This window comes from Protopterus annectens, chromosome 2.part1, assembly GCF_019279795.1.
Source record: "Protopterus annectens isolate FY-2018-M chromosome 2.part1, PAN1.0, whole genome shotgun sequence".
NCBI lineage: Eukaryota > Metazoa > Chordata > Ceratodontiformes > Protopteridae > Protopterus > Protopterus annectens.
Window position 1 is genome coordinate 972,773,749 of NC_056729.1, and position 22,318 is coordinate 972,796,066.

Below are 22,318 nucleotides of genomic sequence, written 5' to 3' on the forward strand. Positions count from 1 at the left end.
AACATATGATAGACCATCGAACAAGGAGGCTACAAGCCTTACTCGAATACGCTAGACATGCTGAAAGACATTTTAATAGTAAAAAGATAAAGAAGGCGCAAGTCTTCACTGCTGAAGACGGAGCTGAAGTATTTGTATTACAGTCAGGTAAAAAGAGCAAGAAAAATGCCCAGGGAAACAAACAGTCTGACAAACGATCAGAAGATTTTGAAGAAAGAAAAAAGAGAGGTGAATGCTTCAAGTGCGGGAAAAAGGGACATCTAGCAAGGGATTGTAAGCAAAACAAAAAGGTAATTACAGAAGATAAGGGAGATGAGGACTGACTTTATGATATTGAGGATACATCATGTGAAAGTCAGAAATCATCAGGAAACGTTAATAAACAGAAAACAAATGTAAATGTGATAGATATGGAAGATGAAGAAAGTGAAATTTTGGACTTAACATCATTAAGTTTAGAGTTCTACTTAGCAGATACGAAACCGGAAGTTACACTTCTGGTGGAGGGAAAGGAAGTCAAATTCCTGTGTGACTCAGGAGCGTCACGGACTTTGATACACCCCTCCAAGTTACCAGAACATTCCGAATCACCTGATTATATACTAGTGAAAGCAGCAAACGGACAGCTATATAGGGAACCACTTTCCCATGATACAGCAATAACTGACCCTGTTTCAAGTATGACCCAGAGAAGTAAAATTGTTGTTTCTGCAAAGTGTCCAGTGAACCTATTGGGCAGAGACCTTATGCAGATATTTGGCATAGCAGTAGTTCCAACTGTACAAATATGGAGGCACAGAGACAAATGGATACCTTTGTAGTGCGATCGGAGGGTGAAACTTTTTACTGGTACAGCCAGGACCTAGTCACGACTGGTCCAGGGGCAGTAACCGAGGAACTGATGAACGTAGCCATCAGTAAAGCCCCCTCCCTTGACACTGATCGACAGCAATTGTTACACTGTACTCTATACTACTGTACTACACCAGGACCTGATAGAGAGTATGAGCAAGAATTGTTTAGAAATCGTGCAACTAGATTGATTTTGCTTACTTTGTACTGGGATACTGAGGGGAACAGTGTAGTTAGCTGTTCATTACCTCAAGAATTTCTTGCATTATATAAATCAAATTGGTTACCACATGTCAGCTTGACAAAGAACAAAGGTGTCAAATGAGCAGACTTAGGAGAAAAAGTAACAAGATGGGAGAAACAGACTGATTTAGAACTATCAGAACAAGGGATACGAAAATAAAAACTGAATTGGTTAACACAGACACATCCAGCTGTATACTTGCAATCTAGTGAGGACAGCTGATTAGCATTCTTATTAGAAGAAGAAGAAAAAGCCTTATGTGAAATTCCAACAACTCTTTGGTCAACAGGCAAGTCAGATGTAGGACTTATTCGAACAGCAGGACCAGTTACAATAACCCCAAAGTCAGCTTTTAGACCACAGAAAAGTCAATACCCTTTGAGAAAGGATGCAGAAACAGGAATTAAGCCTATAATAGCAGCATTACTCAAAGAAGGAGTACTGGTAGAATCTCCTGATTCACCATGTAATACACCCCTATTTCCTGTTAAAAAAGCAAACGGGGAATGGCGGATGGTACAAGATTTACAAGCTGTAAATAATGCAGTAATACCTAGAGCACCTACGGCGCTAGACCCACATACTTTGTTAAACGATTTAGAACCGCAACAGAAGTATTTCTCTGTGGTAGATATTAGCAATGCTTTCTTTTCAATACCTATACATCCCGATAGTCAATATTGGTTTGCATTTACATTTCAGGGTAAAAGGTATACGTATACTCAACTACCACAGGGATATTGTGAGATCCCAACAATATTTGCACAAGAAATGGCTAGCAACCTGTCAGGGTTTACTCCACCGGGAGGTAGTCAAATTCTACTTTATGTAGATGACATCTTGCTAGCAGCCCCCACCCAGCAACAGTGCAGGGAGGATACTGTAGCATTATTGAGATTTTTAGCAACACAAGGACACAAAGTAAACAAAAGTAAGTTACAACTTTGGAGAAAACAAGTTAGATACTTGGGATAAGTAATATCCAATGAAGGTAGAATATTAGACGAGGAAAGAAAAACAGCAACCTTGCAAGCACCCAAACCAACAACCAAGAAAGAAATGATGTCTTTCTTAGGTACAACTAATTTTTGTCGGAGCTGGATACCAAATTATGCTTTGGAATTTGCTCCACCGACTGACTTGATATATAAGACACCAATGGCAACACCTGAAGCAGAAACGGCCTTCTCCAGGTTGAAGCAGTTGATAGCTTCTTCATTAGTTTTAGGACTTCCGAATTATCACAAACGGTTTTTTCAGACCGTAAATTGCAAACAAGGATATATGACGTCAGTATTGACGCAACAACATGGGGACAAGCAACGCCCCATAGCCTACTATTCATCACAGTTAGACCCAGTGGCGCAATCTTTTCCTCACTGTGTACAAGCAGTAGTTGCAGCTGCAATGGCAGTACAGGCTTCAGCCTCAGTGGTGTTATTCCACCCTCTCACATTGAGAGTGCCTCATGCAGTTGCAATAATTTTACTGCAAGAAAAAGTGGCATACCTTTCTCCTGCCAGACATCTTTCATGTATGACTATACTGCTGAGCCAACCACATATGACAATTGAACGATGTACGACATTAAATCCATCAACATTACTTCCAACTCCTGCGGAGGGCACACCACACAGCTGCCTGCAGGAAATTGAACAGTTAGCTTTACCTAGACAAGATCTCACAGATATGCCCTTGGACAATGCCGAGGTGACATATTACGTGGATGGCTCATGCAGAAGGGGTCCTACAGGGAAGAATCTGGTAGGGTATGCAGTAGTTACAGACACTAAAATTTTAGAAGCTCAATCCTTACCACACAACTTATCTGCACAAGCAGCAGAATTAATAGCTTTGACGAGGGCATGTACTTTAGCAAAAAACAAGTGTGTAAATATATATACTGATAGTCAGTATGCTTTTCCTACAGTACATGTATTTGCACAACAATGGAAAAATAGAGGAATGATAACATCTAGTGGAAAACCTATTAATCATGCGCAATTTATTTTGGAGTTATTAGAATCTATTCAGTTACCTACCAAAGTAGCTATTTGTAAATGTGTAGCTCATATGAAACAGCAGGATAAGATTTCAAAAGGCAATGCACGAGCTGATGCAGCTGCAAAGCAAGCAGCCTCAGACTCAGAAACTTTACTTTTGAATGAGGAATTACAACCATCTGAGATTTTAGATTTAGACATGTTAAAAACAATGCAGACGCTTACTACAAAAGCAGAAAAACAAAAATGGGTAAAACGAGGTGCAATTCTTGAGAATAGACTGTACATTTCCAAAGAAAGAAAACCGATATTGCCATCTAATTTATTTAGATATGCAGCTTTGTTGAGCCATGGGCAGTGCCATGTCTCAACAGGGGGGAATGGTACAGTTAGTAAATCGAATATCTCAAACATATGGATACACAAACTACACAAAAAAAGTTTGTGCAGCTTGTCATACTTGTAACAAGCATCATGCATAAGGGGCATTTAAAACCATGCAAGGAAGTTTTCCTATACCACCGTATCTAGAATTGAATAAGTGTGAAGGGAAAAAGTTTTGTTTAGTTATTGTAGACATGTATTCCAAATGGGTAGAAGCTTTTCCAACCAAAAACCCGGATGCAGCAACAGTGGCGAAAGCCCTGATAAAAGAGATAATCCCTAGATTTGGCATTCCGGAAAGGATTTATAGTGACAACGGCACTCATTTCGTGAATCAGACAATTCAGCAACTTGGGAGATTTTTTGATATCTCCTTAAAGAACCATTGTGCCTACCACCCACAGTCAGCAGGACTGGTGGAAAGGTACAATGGTACCCACAAAAATAAGCTTAGGAAGCTAGTAGAGGAGACCCAAAAGAATTGGATATACTGTCTGCCTTTGGCACTGCTGAGTATGAGAACAGTTCCAAATGTAAAGGGTTTGGCTCCCTTTGAAATGTTTTTTGGGAGAGCATATTATGTGCCTCAGTGGAAAGCTCTCATGCCTGCAGAGCAAGAGGCTGACAGTTCATTAGCTAGTTATATGAGGAAACTGTTAACAAATAAATCTGTTTTGCAGTTTAACTCTTTTTCAGATAAGGAAAAGACCAGATCTGTGAAAGCAGTCTTGGCCCCTGGGACATACGAGTCCAAAGTGGGAGGGACCGTACCAGGTTCTGTTGGCAACGCCTACTGCAGTTAGAGTGTTCGAGAGGACGTCCTGGGTTCATTTGACACATTGTAAACCGGTAAAGAACTTTCAACTTGATAAAAACTTTGTGACTGATACACAACCAGACCGAGATGGCCAAAAACAAAGCAAATAGAAATTTAGATCAACCCCAGAGATGTTGCATAATCATTTTGTTGAGTGTACATTTATTGACTGTAATTGTGACAATTTTCCTCTTGTTGTGGTTTATCCTACACACAACCACACAAGTGAAAGTGGGAAGGCGTGATGAAACGTCTATAGACTGACATCCAAATTTTAACACATACCTAGCCATGAAACGTGTATATGTAGAGACTATGAACATTTCAAATTGCTGGGTTTGTACAGCTATACCAACAGCATATGGAGGACTGATAATGTCCGCTGTCCCTTTGGGGATAAATGAGACTTGGGAGAATTTACTTTTCGATATAGGAACTGTGAGATCACAGGACAAAATAGCTTTATTTTTACCTGTCACACAAAAAGGAGTTGTATGTTTTTATAAAAATGATACCCTCCAGGTGGGCTGGAGCAATTGTAATATAACCATATCTTACCGATGTTATATTAAGAATGGTAATGGTAATACTTTTTGCAATACTAATTATGACTCGTATTTGAACTCATTGAAAACAACTATGAATGACATTTGCAAAAATCCAGTTTTGTTTAAACAATTGTCAGTTATAGATCAGAAAATGTTTCATGCAGGGCTGATGCATATTAGTACTAAAGTAGAAAACTGTTATTTTATTTGTGGGAAAAAGGCATATAAATGGTTACCTGAGAATTGGTCCAGCAGTTGTTTTTTGGGTTATTTGGTTCCGGCAATAAGACATACTGCAGAATTACCTTTGGGTAAGATACGAAACGTGAGAGAAGCAGCTTGAAAACCTGAAGGTCCAGTTGAAAAACCTGTGAATCCAGTCGGGAAGATCGAAGCTGGCTGGAAAGATCATAATGCCGTGAAAGACAAAAGCAAATTGACTCATATGGACTTGAGTGACAGTGTTATATCCTGGGCAGGAATATTCCCAGCCTATGGAGCAGTCAAATCGATCTGGGAGCTGAGGAAGTTGTCGAAACTTCTCGAAGTAATGAGTAATGCAACTTTTTCTGCCCTAGAACTGATGAACTGAATGCAATGAGAGCTGTTGTGCTACAAAATCGAATGGCTCTTGACTTCACCCTAGCGGCGAGAGGTGGTACGTGCGCGCTTATCAAAGAAGAATGCTGCGCGTACATACCAGACAACAGGCATGAAATCAATAATCACCTAGAGGTAATTCAGCAAGTATCAGCCATGACTGAACCAGGCCCAAACCCACTGACGGACTTTTTCCAGGATCTATTTGAGGGGTGGGGTTCCATCCTAATGAATATTCTGATTGCCATTTGTGTGGGTATACTCCTAATATGAGCATGTGTTTGCTGTGGAATTCCCTGCATGAAAAGATTAATCAGAGATTTTATTGATGTATCTGTTACTGAAACTTTGTACCAAGATACTGAGATTGAAAGATTGATCTCGGATGACATTTTTTCTGAAGTATAGATTGAATGACTCACCTAGCTGAAAATCCTAAGTGGAAAAGACTAGGAGATGAAATGACACTATGCATACTTCAAAATAAAATAAAAAGTATTAATAGGGAGGAAAATGTTAGAAAAATGTGTATTTGAATACATGAGAAATGCTAGTTTAGAAGCAAAGTAGTATATAATGCATTTTATTCTATTAATCATATAGTAGAGAGGATTAATTCATGTTTAAATGTGAAGTAGTTTTGAAACTGCAGTGTGGCTTGAAGCAAAGCTGACCTTCGACCCTGGCAGAATGCTAGCTTAGCAAGTTTTAATGTTTATGCTTTTCACAAGTGATTATCTGCTGGGTCAGGAAATTAAATGTGTGAAATAATGAAATCTTCTGCTCTTTCCTGCTGGGATGATTTTGGCCTTGTATATGTATTACTGAGATAGCACACAGCTGTGTGAGAAAGTGTAACAGAGAACAAAGATATGTATTAAGAGACTGAATCTGCTATTGTATTCGAACTGATATGAAATCTTGAAGAAGTAACTTTACAGAAAGACATTATGTCTGACCAGCTGGATAGCAAGGCCGTATTGTAACCAGAGGAAAAGTTTTTTTAAAATATACAGCATCAGCAGAATTAATTAATAGAAGACTGTAAGCTAAAGTGATGTAGATGCCCTGTGACATATCACGTCAATAAGGTGGGCACAGCTTGAATGTTAAACCTATATAAAATTGTGTGCTTCCTGTTTCATGTCAGACAAAATTCTGTACTTGTATGTTTTTTGCCTCCAGGTGTACACTAGTAAACTTTTGAATCTGAACCTCCTGTGTATTGAATTCTTGATTTTATTTAACACATCCCCTTTGGCAAAAACAAAGTGCCCACAAATTACCACATAGGTGGTAATCCATTAAGTACAGAAGAAGTAATTAGGGACCTGGGGACCCAAGTTGATAGCAATCTCTCATTTGACAACCACGTGGCCAAAGTGGTTAGAAAAACATTTTATATAGCCCGCCTAATCATGAAGGGATTCACATCTAGATCAGGGGAGGTCATCGTGACTCTTTACTCATCCCTCATCAGGCCCATAATTGAGTACAATGCTCCTTTTGGGATGTACCTTACCAGACACCTGCAGCAACTGGAAAGACCCTAAAAGTACCTCACTAAGAGGATCAAAGGGCTCAAACAGATGCTATATGCTGCCCGGTTAAAGAAACTCCAGCTCTACTCAGTGGGATACCGCCTGCTCAGAGGTGATCTGTGCTGATGTATAAAGCCATGTCCAACACAGAATTAATGGACATGCTGCACCTCAGAAAATCCAAATCCCATCGAGCCACATGCTCGAGAGACTTGGACCTCAGCAATGAAATAAATAGGGCATGCTGGAGGGACAGATTCATAACCCAGAGGCTCCCTTCACTCTGGAATAAAATCCCAGTCCAGGTTAGGCAGAGTCCCTAATTGAATCTCTTCAAGAGGAATCTTGATGAGTGGATGGGAGATCGTAGGTTTACCCTGGGTATCACTTCTGTGTCACTGTTAGACATTGGCAAAATTGGCAAAAATTATGTCATGCATTATGCTGAGGACTGAATAAGAATGGTTCCAAGATGGAGCCCTGCAATATTCCCATAGGTTCCTAGGTGTTTAATGGTTAACGACCACAAGGGCCTTTTTAAGCCCAGCCATGCATCTGAAATTTCTGATAAGTTCGGATACTCTTGATAAGTGTAAGCATGGGCCTGGGAGATGAACCATTTACAGAATATTTCTGTCCATTAGAGACATAGGTGCCAAACCAGGGATGAATTTCCGGTTTCCCAGCCAAATGTCCAAGTTGCACTTGAATTAGGTTGGGGAGGAACTCTGCTTCACATGGATGGGGAGCCTGTTCCATCGACGAGGTAGTCTCTGGGATACATACCTATCTCTCCAGCAGGTCCTATTTATATCACAGGCAAGGATTAAGTCTTAGAATGGGTAATTCTGGTGCTGTTTGTTTTGTGGTTATGCAGGAGGTCCCATCAGACAGGGATCTGACATGCCCTGTATGCCAGGCATAGATCTCCCGTCAAAAGCCTGTAAAAGACAGAATACAGGGATAGGGCCTTGAGGTTGTCTGCACAGGACATATTACTTATGACCTGTGCTCTTTTAGTGAGGAACCTCTGTGGATGTTCCAATTGTTGGATATGCCATGATGGTGAATTGTGGGTAACAGGGGCAGTTACGTATTTGAAGTCAGTATGTTCCACTTAAGAGATAGCTACTAATCTATTGAAGTGATGGAGAGACCATAGTAAGATAGTTCCAATAAGAATGAAGGGTAGTGAATGACAAATACCAAAAAAACTTCGGTTAAATGTATAAAGATGGCATCAGTTAATCTGCCATTATCCATGTTTTGGAGAATATTGTGCTACACACAAGCGCTGAAGACAGAATGAAGTTGTACTGTTTTGTGTTGATTAAGCCATATGCCAGTAAGCAGCAGGGCAGCTATGAGGAGACTTCCTTTTCTAATATTTCTGATAGCTGAGAAAGCAGAGAGATAGGATGGTATGAAGTTAGGACAAAGTAGGAAGTGAACTGTGGAGGATTTCCAAATAGCAAGGAAAGAACCAGTGGAAAGGGATAGAATAATGATGTATTTTAGAGTTAAAGCTATGAAAGTACTATGGGTCTTAAGAAATGTGGGGCTGTGGCCACAGGATGTGACAGAAAGACAGTTTTTGGCTTCCAAGGCCACCTGATGACTCCTTGCATGACAAATGTTTAAGGTAAGGGTAGGAGTGAAATTTTCAGTTAAGCTTCACAGTGTATAGAACTACCACTGTGTTACGGTGAAATGGATTTGATAAGGTTATTTAAGAGTGGAGGGAATATGTTGGCAGTGGTGGAAAGACAACTTCTGGCCAGTTTTCAATCTTGAACTCAAGAGATGTCTTATTTTACTGCAAAAGTTGTTTAACTCTCTCAAGTACTCTCCAGACATTCAGAGAAATCTTGTCTGGTGCATTTTCAGGTTTACTATTGAGGTGTTGGCACTTGTAATGCTGAGTGCTGACAACAAAAAAAGACAGAAACTGCAGGAGAGGAATAGAAGACTGAATCTCAAACATCACTCTTCTTTAAACTTCTTTTTGAAAGGGGTGCACTCCCACACCCCCTGAACTTATATATTCCAACTCCAAGAACAACAAACCTCAGAGAAAAGGAATATCCCAGGAAATGGCCATCTTGGACTTGTTATATACAAGTCATTTATTCAGCTATTCGGTCTTTGTATTTTTCTTTAAATTCCTTCACAAACGGTGCATAAAATTAGGAACATTAAACAAGCATGAGCTACTTCAAAGAATAATTTACTCAAGTATTAATAAGAAACATACAATACTGATCTAATGAAAGGAAATGAAGAACGCATATGACACTACAAAATATATACCAGCGTCTTAAAAAAAATCACATCCCAACCAGTAGTAAAAATTATCACCTGATGTCTCAGGGTTTGCCTTCTAAGGAGGATAAAACACTGAATACACATCAGCAATAAATAAATACATTAGACAATAATCACTGCTAATTAACAACCAAAGCTCTACAATTACATTTCATATTATGAATAAAGTATAATACTTCAAATAACAAATATACTTCCTGTTAGTTTTTATTTATTCTTTGCTGACCAGGTTAGTCCCACTAGGCTAGTATCCTCTTTTTGAGGAGACCCAAAGTGGTATTTGTACTACTAGGGGAAACTTTGCCAAGGGCATCGGAGAACTTACCCTCCTCTTTTCGATAGCTTCCATGAGATCTTGTGCATCCACCTGAGTTACCACCAACTTAAGTATATGGAGCCTCAATTTAACATTTCATCTGAAGGAAGGTACTCTCAAGAGCATAACATCTGCCCTATGCTGTACAGACTAGTGAACATAGGCAGAGTGCAACCTGTTGTGTCACTGACAATATTTCCAAATGCTGCTTTGAAGTTTTATCTTTTCTAAATTTAACTAAAGCTTATTCTTAAATTATCACATTTAAGCACTCAGCATTACTTATCTGGTTTTCATTAAAATGGATAATTATAGGGTTGGGTACATTACTCCGTCTAATATCTCTAACATTCTAAAACCTCACATTTCAAACAAGTTTTAGTTTCACCAATGTTTAATAAATTATAATAGCAGTTTAATGCACATACCACTCTGTCTGTATGGCATGTATATGCTCTTGTTACACCAAACGTTTACAATTAATAACACCAAAATATGGAACTACTCTCTCACAGAGCATTATGCAGAATAAATTACTGAAGTACTAATAAACCTGTGGTACTGAAATGGTGAAAGAAACCAAAGAAAGCACATGACACTATAAGACAGGAGTGAGTCCAGTACTGGTCATCACAGCAAAGAGTAGCACAAACGAAAATCTGTCCACTCGCAAAGGGAGCAGAAAGTGGGTCAAACCAAGAGGTAATATTTACTATTACGGTGACACTTCTCAGCTGGTATTGTACTAGTGACTACAAAAGCTGCTGTAAACTTGTCATTTCCTGGACTAACTTGAAATACTCCAGAGCAAGTTTTTTATAGTCAAAGTGCTGCAAAAATAACTGGCTGAGAAGTGGAAAGCAATGTTGCCACCTTAGCAGGTACTGTCTCTGAAGTCCAGTTGGGTGTCTACACAATGACACATTCTGACTAGAAACTGCTGTACTTGCAGAATTATCCTATGTGGCCCTGCTGAAGGTACTACTGCTGCTTCTGGATGTTTTACAACATATGAAGTTTGAAAGAAAATGACTGACTCCTTTTTATTAACTTTTAAGACCAGCATTTGTATACCAGAAATGTGAGCAGTTGAAGAGTCTAGCACTTCAACCATTTCTTCAAAAAAAAAAAAAAAAAAAAAAAAAAAAAAAAAAAAATCAGCAGAGACTTAAATTGTTGTCATGTTTTCAAATAAAGCCTTCCTTCTCTTTTTTTTTTTTTTTATTTTTTTTTTTTTTGCAAAATCAAGAGACTTAACAGCACCCTATTTTTTCTTAGATTTTTTTATAACTTCTGATTTATTTACATCAAGTTAGAAGATAACTTTAATCTTCCGAATGTAGTTGTTTTATTAAACTGTGTGCAAAGTTCTCATTTCTAAGCATTGCTTTCAAGCCTAGCATTAAATTACTGTTTTAATACTTTTTATGGGGAATTTGGCTACTACATGCATATTTACTGACCAGTTTGGAACAGGAAGACAGACCCTCCTAAAATTTCTTCTTGTGAAGAAATTCTGTAACATAATATTAAATTACTCAAAAGGAAATTGTAACTATATAATATCTGCTAGACTTTTTTTCTTTTCTGAAAATCTATGAGGTTTGTTCTTCGGGGCTGAAGATCTCAGTGATTTTGTGGAAACTGCTGCAATTGTGCTCTCCATTTGCTGGCCATTTGAATGACTGGGATCATAGCCCTAGATGTAAATGGAAGATGCTGCCCTGGTACCGTAACATTTTAATGTTCTGAGCTTAGTCATTCAAGAGGTATTTTGCTTGAAGGCTCTTCTCTGTGATTTCCTGGAATTATGGCAATGAAATTTGATTGCTAGTGATAGCATCAGCATGGGCTCATACTTTTTGGACTTTTCTTTGCTGACTATACTTGGCCCTCTTTGCAGTATTGTATAGCACTGCTTAGTTTCATTAAAGGTGCTTTGTTGGATGCGTCTGACTTAATGACTGAACCATCTAATTTTTTTTTCCCAGTTTTATATTTGTTTTTGGCTTCTTGGCTGCTCTGCAGATATAAGGACTGAGATATGAGTTTGCTTACATACTTTAGGCCTGTAAGCCATTTATTTATGGTGACACTGATACATGTAACATCATAATTTTGCAGTTTAATAGTTTCCTATAATGAATATTGCCTCCAAAGAATGTGCTTACTGTGGTTTTAATTCAACTGAATACTTATTTGGTGTTAATTTATAACCATCCACTGTTCATTTTATTTATATAAAATGCTCTCTTAACAAAAAAAAATTATACTTGAATGTAGCTAAACACCTGATGTTTTTGAAATAGTGTGAGCAAATAAGCCCTGTACCGTCAAATCTTAATACCTATGGTGGCTCGTGATAGGCACTGGTCTTTGCAAAGTAACAGGAGAGAGAAATAAATGGCTGCATCAACATAACTTTGCTGGTATATAAACCAAAATGACATGACTTACTGCTGCAGGGAGACTTTTCAAAGTAGGCTCTAACATTTTCTTGAGCTCATCCCTTAAATGGATAAATACTGAAGACATTTCTTTATAATGTCTGGAGTAAATAAATATCTAGAATAAGAAGTCATGGTTCTGGCAGCACCAGGGTAAGTGAATGGATTTGGAAAACCACATAACAGCTAGCAAGTGTCAACCAAATCATCTAATTTCAAAAAATACTCTGCAACAAATAGAATTTTCCTCATGTGAAGTCTGGCAATGAGAATCATAAGAATAAGAGGAGCCATGTACACCAGCATCTTAAGCAATTCCCTGACATATACCTGGTATTGATTGGAAAACTTTAGGAAGAACGTTTGGAATATTTGTACTTTGTCTAGAGGAAGAAAAGCTCTTCCCAGGACAGAATCTAACAGACATCCCAGGAAAACAATTTTGAGAAAAGTGAAGAGAGACTTCTGTAAGTTCACCTGAAAACCCAGACTGAGTAGAAACTTCTGAACACAAGTGGAAAAACAGTTCTGCAAATAAAGTCAATTGTCCAAGTGTGGAAATAATGAATGCCTTGAATTCTACAATATTGCAATTACTGCAGCTAGATAGTTAATAAATACTCTTGGAGCAGCAGAAAGTCCAAAAGAAAAGACACATAACTGATAATGTGAGCCAGACACAGAAAATCTTTAAAAATGTCAGAAATGCTTGCCAAAAGAAATGTGATAGCAAGCATCTTTTAAGTCTAGCTTTACCATGAAAGCTAGTCAGGGTGACAAGAGGTGACAGAGTCTTAAAGCATAACGTTTTGAAATGTTGGACCTTGGCAAAAAGACTGTGCAATGAGAAATCTAGTACAAACTTCCAAGTCTTTTCTTTCTTTAGCACAGAACAATCCTTGAATAAAACCATTTGCCCATCAGGCAGGCTGGCACTAGTTCTAGGACTCCCTGAGATAACATTTGTTCTATAAATGGGGGGAAACAGGGACAACTGGTTTACTGGGCAAGGAGGAAACCTCTGGAAGGGAGGAAAGGACTCCCATTGCCAAGGTACTCATTGAATGACTTTCAGAAACCATTTTTCTAAAACTATCTGGTACTGCACAGGAAGATGTAGACTCAAAGAGATGGAGAGATTGCCAGAGTGGGAGTGGGGGAGCATGAAGAGCCCAACAGTCATTCTGACTTTTTGGACTGTCCTTGAGTTTGTGAGGCTTATCTTTTCCTTTTGGAGGCTCCTTGCTATTGCTTTTTAAAATCCTGTTTGAAGGCACCTGTACGCTTGAAATGCTTATTGAAAAATGGAGCTGAGGTGGAAGGAAATTTTTTTTATTTGCTTTAAAAAAGGAAAGAGGAAGATTTGGATCACCCACTGAATCAACTTCCCCCTCTCATTAAATCTCTTAAGTACCTCATCATCAAAAAAGCCAAATAAAACTTTCTTGACTGGGGAGAATTTAAAATCTTAGTTTTAACATCTTCAGGAAGATTTTGAGAATGCAGCCAAGCAAATCTTCTTAAGACTGCCCTAGAAGCAGAGAGGCCCTGGAGGCAGTATCAGTAGCATTGTGAGATCACTTTAAAGCATAAAACATGCTTAATTACATGAGAAACAGGCATTAAAGAGGTACTCAGGGAAACGAGAAGGTAAGCATAAAACATGCTTAATTACATGAGAAACAGGCATTAAAGAGGTACTCAGGGAAATGAGAAGGTTAACAGTTAACTTTTTTATGCTTTTAAAAGGCAGAAGTAGAAATTTTAAAGTGTGAGCGTAGCAATTTTAAATTGAGTGTTAAGTGGAAGAAGAACAAACTTTCTTCCCAAATCTGTCAAAAGCTTTCCCATCCTCATCAGAGGGAATGGGATTAGCATTAGCAATTTGTCTAGCAGAAGCAGATTTGGATAAGGAAATCACTGAATGATCTGCTTTAGGGTTAGAAAATAAGAAGTTATGTACCTACCATAACATTCCATGTTAGTTGTCTTCTCTCACCTTCTTTCTTGCTGGATGGGTTCGGAGCCGATCCTCGGCTCCGACTCGGCACTTGCTAAGCTCGAGAGCTAATTTTACCAGCTCGAGGCAACCCTATATCCCATGATGCAAGGCGTGACTACCCCAGATCTCGTTTGGTAGCTATGAAAAAACCCTGCCAGTAACCTTCTTCCCAGAAAGGAAGAAGAGGAACTAAATGTGGAAAGAAAACAAAGCAAATAACCACTAGAGACTAGTGACACTTCCTACTGGGGGTCCATAGAAGAATGAACTGTACCCAGCGAAGAGTACAACTTCAAGGTCTGTCCAGGCTAGGGGGAAGGAGGGAGGGACGCCAGAAAGAAGGCGAGAGAAGACAACTAACATGGAACGTTATGGTAGGTACATAACTTCGTAATGTTAAGTTGTCAAACTCGCCTTCATTCTTGCTGGATGGGACCGCGTCCCTAGCACCTCTATCCTGGGTGGCTCAATGGAACAGTCTCTTGAGAACTGTGGAACCAAACTTAGCCCTGTCCCTGGAGGCCAAGTCCAATTTGTAATGAGAGACAAAGGTGTGAGGAGTGGCCCAAGTGGCTGCTGCACAAATGGTGTCAATAGGTAGCCTATCCTGAAATGCTGTGGAAGTGGCTAGGCGCCTGGTAGAATGTGCGTTTGGTTTCGAGGCAGTTGCTTGCCCCTAAGGAGATAAACATGAGAAATGATAGAAGACAGCCATCTGGATAAGGTCACCTTGGAGACCGGAAGACCCTTCCTGTTTTCTGCATAAGAAAGAAACAGTTGATCAGATTTTCTGAATTGTTTAGTTCTGTCCAAGTAATATCTGAGTTGGCGATGGACATCCAAACAATAAAGTTTCTGTTCCGCTCTGTCAGAATAATTAGGGAAAAAAAACTGGCAATTCAATAGATTGGTTAATATTCGTCTGAGAAGCAACCTTGGGCAAAAAAGATGGATTAGTTCTTAAAGACACTCTATCTTTGTGGAAAACCAAGTATGGGGGACGGACACAGAGAGCGTGAAGTTCAGACACCCTCCTGGCTGAAGTAACAGCAACCAGAAAAATTGTCTTCCAGGAAAGAAATTTCAATGAGCATGTAGCAGCCGGTTCAAAGGGGGGCAGAATCAAGGATGCCAGCATTAAATTCAGGTCCCATTCCGGAGGGGGATCTTTGACTGGGGGTTTCAGCAGAAAGATCCCTCTAAGAAAGGTTTTGCAAAGCTTGTGAGACATTATGTTTTGATCCGCTAAGCCAACATGAAAATTTGAGATCACTGCCAGCTGAACCTTAACTGTCGAGGAAGAAGAACACGACTGAAAAACCTCAGCTAGGAAGTCCAAGACTGACTGCACTGGAGCAGTAAAGGGATCTATGTCCCTAGACTTTGCCCAGAAGGAAAAACGCTGCCATTTACTAGCATAAATCCTTCTGGTAGAGGACTTTAGAGAAGCTACTATGATATCTTGCACGGGATTAGAAATCATAGGAAGCCTGGCTAAGGAAGGAAGTGGAGCAACCAAGCAGTGAGGTTGAGAGAATGAATGGCCTGGTGCAGATGACCCGAATGGTGGGTAAGAAGATCTGGAATTGGATCCAGATGCCAAGGCTGAACCAAGAGATGACGATGTGGGGACGGAAACCAAATTTGTCGAGGCCAGTAAGGGGCAATGAGAATCAATTTGGCTCTCAAGACGGTAGCTTTCTGAATCACTTGAGGTATCAGCGGGAATGGAGGAAAGGCATAAAGAAGTCCCCGGGGCCAATCCTGGGTTAGAGCGTCTCTGGGGGGATGGCCTGGTAGTGGAAAGTGGGAGAAGTCTGGGCATTTGCTGTTTTGGGGTGTAGCAAAAAGGTCGCAGCAAGGAACGCCCCACTTCTGAAAAATCCCGTCCACTACTGATTGTTTGAGAGACCACTCGCGTGGCATGAGAATAGCTCTGCTCAGTCTGTCCGCTAAGAGGTTGGATTTCCCGGGGATATGCGTTGCTATCAGAAACCGATGAGAGGAGATTGCCCATTGCCAAAGTCTGAGAGCTTCTCGACACAGTGGATAGGACTTGGTCCCGCCCTGTTTGTTGATATACCAGACTACGGACATGTTGTCCGTCTGAACTGCAATAGTCCCTAAAGGAAGAAAGTCGCTGAGGGCTTGCAACGTTAAAAGCACCGCTCTCATCTCTAGGACATTTATGTGCAGATGGTATTCTATGGGTTGCCAAGTCCCATGGACCATCCTGCCCTGATAATGCCCCCCCCACCCGATCAGAGAGGCATCCGAAGTGACTGTGGCAACCGGAACTGGGGGAACAAACAGTCGGCCCTGATGGAGTTGTGGAGAAGACATCCACCAGGTTAGGTGACTCTTGCAGGATTGCGTCACGAAGATCTCGTGGCGCATGGGAAGCTGCTGGAATGACCACTGGGTGAACAACATCCACTGCAGAAGACGCATGTGGAAGCGAGCTAAAAGAAGCAGTACGATGGCCGCAGCCATAAGACCTAGCACCTTCAGGACAAATCTGGCCCTGATCTTTCTGCTGAGTAGTATGATCCGAACATACTTTTGGATGTCCAGAATTCTTTGGTTTGTGAGTCTTGCTGACATCCCGACAGGTGTCTAATTCTGCGCCTATAAAGGTAATAGATTGGCAAGGAGACAATGAAGATTTTTCAAAGTTTATAGAGATCCCTAACTGGTTGCAGATGTGAAGAGTGTAGTCCCTGGCCTTGAGAAGTTGATGCCTGGTGGTGGCAGAAAGGGGCCAGTCGTCTAGATACGGAAACACCTGGAATCCTTGACGTCTCAGGTGAGCCGTGACCACTGCCATGCATTTGGTAAACACTCTGGGGGCTGTAGTGAGACCAAAGGGCAGGGCTCTGAATTGAAAATGACTGGTCCCCAGCCGGAAGCGGAGAAACCTTCTGGAGCGCCTGTGAATTTTTATGTGATAGTACGCATCCTGAAGGTCTATTGAGCACATCCAGTTGTCCTTGCCCAAAAAGGGTAGAATGGACTGAAGCGTGACCATCCAGAACCTTGCCTTCTTGACAAACCTGTTTAGTTTGCTGAGGTCTAAAATTGGTCTCCAATCTCCCGTCTTTTTGGGAACCAAAAAGAATCTTGAGTAGATTCCGGATCCTACCTGGTCTGCTGGTACTAGTTGGATGGCTCTTTTTGCTAGGAGCTTTGATACCTCCAGCTTTGCCAACTCCCTTAGACCGGGTGAAACGTCCGGGAGGGATTGATGAGGAGCAGGATATCTCACGAAAGGGATATGGTAACCCTCGGATATGATCGACTGTACCCATTTGTCTTGAGAAAGGGAAAGCCAGGCTGTTGGGTACAGCGACAATCTTCCCCCGACTGCCTCCAAGGGTGGACAGTCGGGCAACACCTCAGGGGTGCTGGAAGGGTTTGTCAGAGAGAGGCTCTCTGCTGCCCTGATTGTGCGGACCCCCTCTGCCCCTAGGGCGGCGTCTATTGTTATTACCCCCTCTGCCTCTGGGGGTAAACTGACCACGTGCGTCCGGCGTGACTCCCTGAGATTTACGGAACCACATTTTCCCTCCCTTCTGCCCTTTGGGATAGGGTCTTGAAGGGGTGGAGAAATGGACTCCTACAGCAGAAAGAGTCTTGCCGTCTTGCTCACACCTGGTCAATGTGTCCTTCACCTGAGGCCCGAACAAAGCCGAACCATCGAAGGGAGTATTAGTGAAGGACGCCTTAAAGGGGTCCGCGAAATTACAAAGCCGCATCCAGGACTGACGCCTAAGTGCCACTCCTGTGCCTGCGGCTCTACTCGCCCCATCGGCTGCATAAGAAATGAGCCGCATGGAGGAGTTAGTTATAGAATTTAGGATTCCGAGCTGTGAGGCAATCTTTTCTTGAGCCCCAGCAGCTGACGGATCCTGAACTACCTCACCTAGTTCCTTGAGAATGTCTCTCTGAAGCCGGGTAAAGTGACAGAGATAGTTCAGCGAGCGCATAGCAAAGGTCGCTGAAGAAAACATCTGCTTACCGTACCTATCCATGGTCCTAGAGTCCTTGTTAGGAGGATGGACAGGTACAGAAGGATCGGCAAGTTCCTTCTTGGTGGCAGCCGCCACCATCATGGCATCAACAGGGACACCCTTGGTAAGAAACTGTTTGTCTGCGGGGGCCGTAATGAATTTAGAAGGCCTCCTGGGGACTGGTTCCACAGAATCCGGGGCCGCCCACGCCTTTCGAGCCACCACTTGTATGAGCGGGTCGAAAGACAGAGACACCCAGGAGGTGGAGGGTCGAGATCCAAAAGCCTCCAGGTATACCGACTCATCCTCGGAGGGGTTAATGGAAGGCCAGTTCCCCCTCTGCTTAAGGAGTTCCAGGATGTCTGAAAAGGAGACATCCTCAGAGGGAAACCGTGGGGAACCCTCCGACTCATCTAAGTCGGTATCTGATGTCGTAGACTCGGGGGAGTCTGTGTGCTTCCTCTTGCACGTCCTCTTACGCGGGGGTTCTCCGGAAGGATCAGGAGAAACCTCGGAAGAGGAAGTTCTTCCCAATGGGGAAACCTGGGGCGATGGATCTCTGGGTCCGTGAACAAGAGAATGGCAAGAGACATCAACAGGCACCGAAGAGGAAGGAGCTAATGGAATTGACCGTTGACTCAGCTCCGGGGCTAGAACACTCCTCATCACCTCAAAGGCTCCCCTCCCAGGGAGGCCAGAAGACTCCCGCTCCGAAGAGACAGGAATCCCCGGTCCCACCGAAAGAGAAGGCTCCGAGGCCGATGTCGGTGCTGAGCTCACCAATGCCGAAGCTCCAAGAGGGAGAGCGGGGTTGGACAAGGGTCCGATGCCACTCGCCCCCTCGGAGCTGACAAGGGAGACCCGACGACCGGATCCCTCCAAGGAAGGTCTCATGGAGGAAATCGGAGTCGAAGACGACGGAGCCGACAGGGGAAGTATCGGCTCCGGCGCACCCACGGTCAACGTTCCGAGAAGCTCCGTCTCAGAACTCTGAAGGAGAGTCGGAGGAGGAATTTCAGGGGGATGAGGGATAGCGGTCGTCTGCTGAGATGGGCTATGGAGCATCTGGGCCAATGCCTGTGACTTCAGCAGTCTACTTACCACTCTCTCCAAGTCATGGTCTGACAGCCTGGAAGACCTTGAAGATGGGCTCCGATGGCTCCGCTCCGAAAGTAGAGGAGATCCCGGAGCCGAGCGAATCGACTCCAGGGAAGGGGACCGAGATCTCTTCTTGGAAAGTGCCATCGGAGCCGAAGACCCTTCGGTTCCAGATGGAGCCGACAGCTTATCGGCACCAGTCATGGTCAAGGAGACGTCGGCTCCGGCCGGAGCCGACATCGACATAGGTGCAAGTGTATCGGAGCCAGATGGCGCCGATACCACAATTTCAGAGGTAGAAAGATCGGCTCCAGCTGGAGCCGATCTCGACTCCGAAGGAGTCAGAGCCACCGCCGAAGGCTTAGGAACCACAGCCTGGGCTTTAGGTGGCTTATAGGGTTTTGCCGACCCAGTCTTGGTCGGGGAACCCTCTGGCTTCAACAAGCCACGTAGAATTAACTTGTTTCTACGTTCCTGCAGGACTCTCCGGCTGAAGGAGTGACAAATAGCACAGGAGTCCTGCAGGTGTAAAGGCCCCAGGCAGTACACACAAGAAGTGTGACCGTCTGTCAGAGACATTTTCTGACAGCACGAGTCACACCTCTTGAAGCCTGAGACCTTTACTTCTTTTTACATGGTATGCCAAACACAAAGCACACAGACACACACCAGTCACACAGTTATCTAATAATAAATAGGGAAAACTGAAAAACACACACACACTCCCTGACAGAAAATTAATGGAAGGGAGGCTTAAGGCCTGAAGAGAGGAAAAACTATCCCTATATAAAGGAGAAAGGGAATATAGGGCAAGATAGTTAGATATTAGTTAAAACTAACTCTTAAGAAGGGAAATCAGGAAAATGGAAAATTTTTTATGACTGAACTTTAGTATAAAATACTAAACTTTACCTGTGCTGGTAAAAGGAGACCTCTTCGCGAAGCGGCAAACGAGATCTGGGGTAGTCACGCCTTGCATCATGGGATATAGGGTTGCCTCGAGCTGGTAAAATTAGCTCTCGAGCTTAGCAAGTGCTGAGTCGGAGCCGAGGATCGGCTCCGAACCCATCCAGCAAGAATGAAGGCGAGTTTGACAACTTAACATCAAATATTTGTAAATATGTTACCTTATTTAACCTGTTAATTTCCTCACAGCAAGTGGTTGACAGGTAAACTACAAGCTGTGAGAAAAACATTCTCTAAAGCAGATGTAACAGAAGGCAGGTTTAGGAATATCCAATGTAACAAATAACAATAAATAAATGTCATTATAATCTCTCTGAAAAACCTCTTTAATCTTCTGGAAAGAGATCTGAAGTAACACTTTCCTCAGAATCAAACTCTTCAAGCTGAGAAGAAAATCCTAAAGCACAACATTCTACTTCCAATCCCCGTTCTTCTGACTGAGGATTAAAATCAGAAAGTGAGGGAAACTCTCCTTTTCTGACCTGAAGAGGTAGCTGGTAAAATAAAAGCAGATATTAGCTTCCTAGCAAATCACAGCAAATATTTTCCTGTTCACTGAAACATTAGCAGGACTACCTCAATCCTTTTTTTTCGCTTTTTGTTTTCTTTTCCAGGGAAGGGTGGCCACGGTGGTGCAGCAGTTAGCGTTGCCACCTCACAGCAAGAGGTTCTCTGGTTTGATCCTTGGCAGGGGTGCCTTCTGTGCGGAGTCTGCATGTCCTCCCTGTGGTCGCGTGGGTTTCCTCCGGGTGCTCTGGCTTCCTCCCACATCCCAAATACATGCTGTAGGTGGATTGGACACATTAAAATTGGCCCGAGGTGTGAGTGGGTGCGTGTGTGTGCCTTCTGTGGAAGGTTGAGCGCAGGGCTGGCAACTCGACACCGTAAAACTCCACTGCCAATCATGAGTGGACAGATGATCCGCTGTGGCGACCACTAACCGGGAAAAGCTGAAAAAAGAAGAAGAAGAAGTTTTCTTTTCCAGGGAAACTTCCTGGAAAAAGAATGACCCACAGAAGGCATATTATCACGAGGTACAGGCTCCCTTTCCCGGCTATGCGGTAAACCTTCACACTACCCCTTCCCAGAGACCAACAACAGTGTTCTTCCCTTACCCATATGGGTAACCCTGCAGCCACAAAACACTTGTCTCTACCCTAGTCCTTAGTGGCTGTAGGTGCTATACCAGGGGGACTGAGGGGGGGGGGAGATAAGTGATTCAAGGAATCAAATCTGGCCACAACAGTCACCCATTGGCAGCTAAGGCACAAACAGAGCTGGCCTAAAACCCAAACACTCCCAAATGAGTTTCTTCTTCTTGTGGATGGGAGAAGGAAAAACTGAGGATGCCTGTAACTGCTCCATAGGTTCAGCCAAGAAGAAAGCACTGAAGATGGGTAGCAAAGCTTAAGAAAGTCCGTAAACCTCATCACAGCAAAAAAGTGGCTCTAAGGTAATAAAACCAATGACCATCTCCAAAACCACAATCTCTTTCCCCTAGAACATAAAACTAACATACATATGTAGGAAACACTAGCAAAAATAGATTTTATTTTACAGTTTGTGCACACAAGCATTCACACATTAAATAAAACCCCAAGAAATGCAACAATCCTAGACATACAAGTTTCATACCCAGCAAAGCCAAACTTTCACAGGAAAATCAGTTGTTTTCCTCAGAAAAATAATTATGTGGAAAGTTTTTTTTTTCAAAGACAGGACTCCTCTGCCCTGCTCTGAAGGATCACTAACTGAATGACAGTTTCAGAAGCCCAAAGGAGTGCATTTTGTCAGCAAACAAACTTTAGATTTTGGAGCTCTGCCTTTATATATGCAGCACTGCTCCAGCTCATGATAGTTAGAGCATGTGAAAGGTGTCTGTAAACTTTGAAAAGCTGAACACTTGGGGGGGGGGGGGGGGACTCGAATAACTTAGGGTACTGCAACATTGATCTAATGCTGAACATCATAGATTTTCTTATTAAATGCGCACGCAAATATATTTCACGTACTGTATTGCTCAGTAGTGAAGGAAGGATATGACTTTCAACATTTGTTTAGATGTGAATGCGTTAAAAGATTTGCCAAGGGCATGAAACATTAGAAAATGAATAACCACACAAAAGAACCAATATGATATTCTGCAAATAACTGCAACCTGAAGA

The 22,318-nt window shown here is 42.2% G+C and overlaps 1 protein-coding gene across 1 annotated transcript in view; it reads right to left on the reverse strand.

The window, feature by feature from the left end:
- Positions 1 to 22,318, reverse strand: part of BOD1L1 (biorientation of chromosomes in cell division 1 like 1) — a 2,284,811-nt gene that overhangs the window by 1,871,905 nt on the left and 390,588 nt on the right. The gene's annotated exons all lie outside the window — the stretch shown is intronic.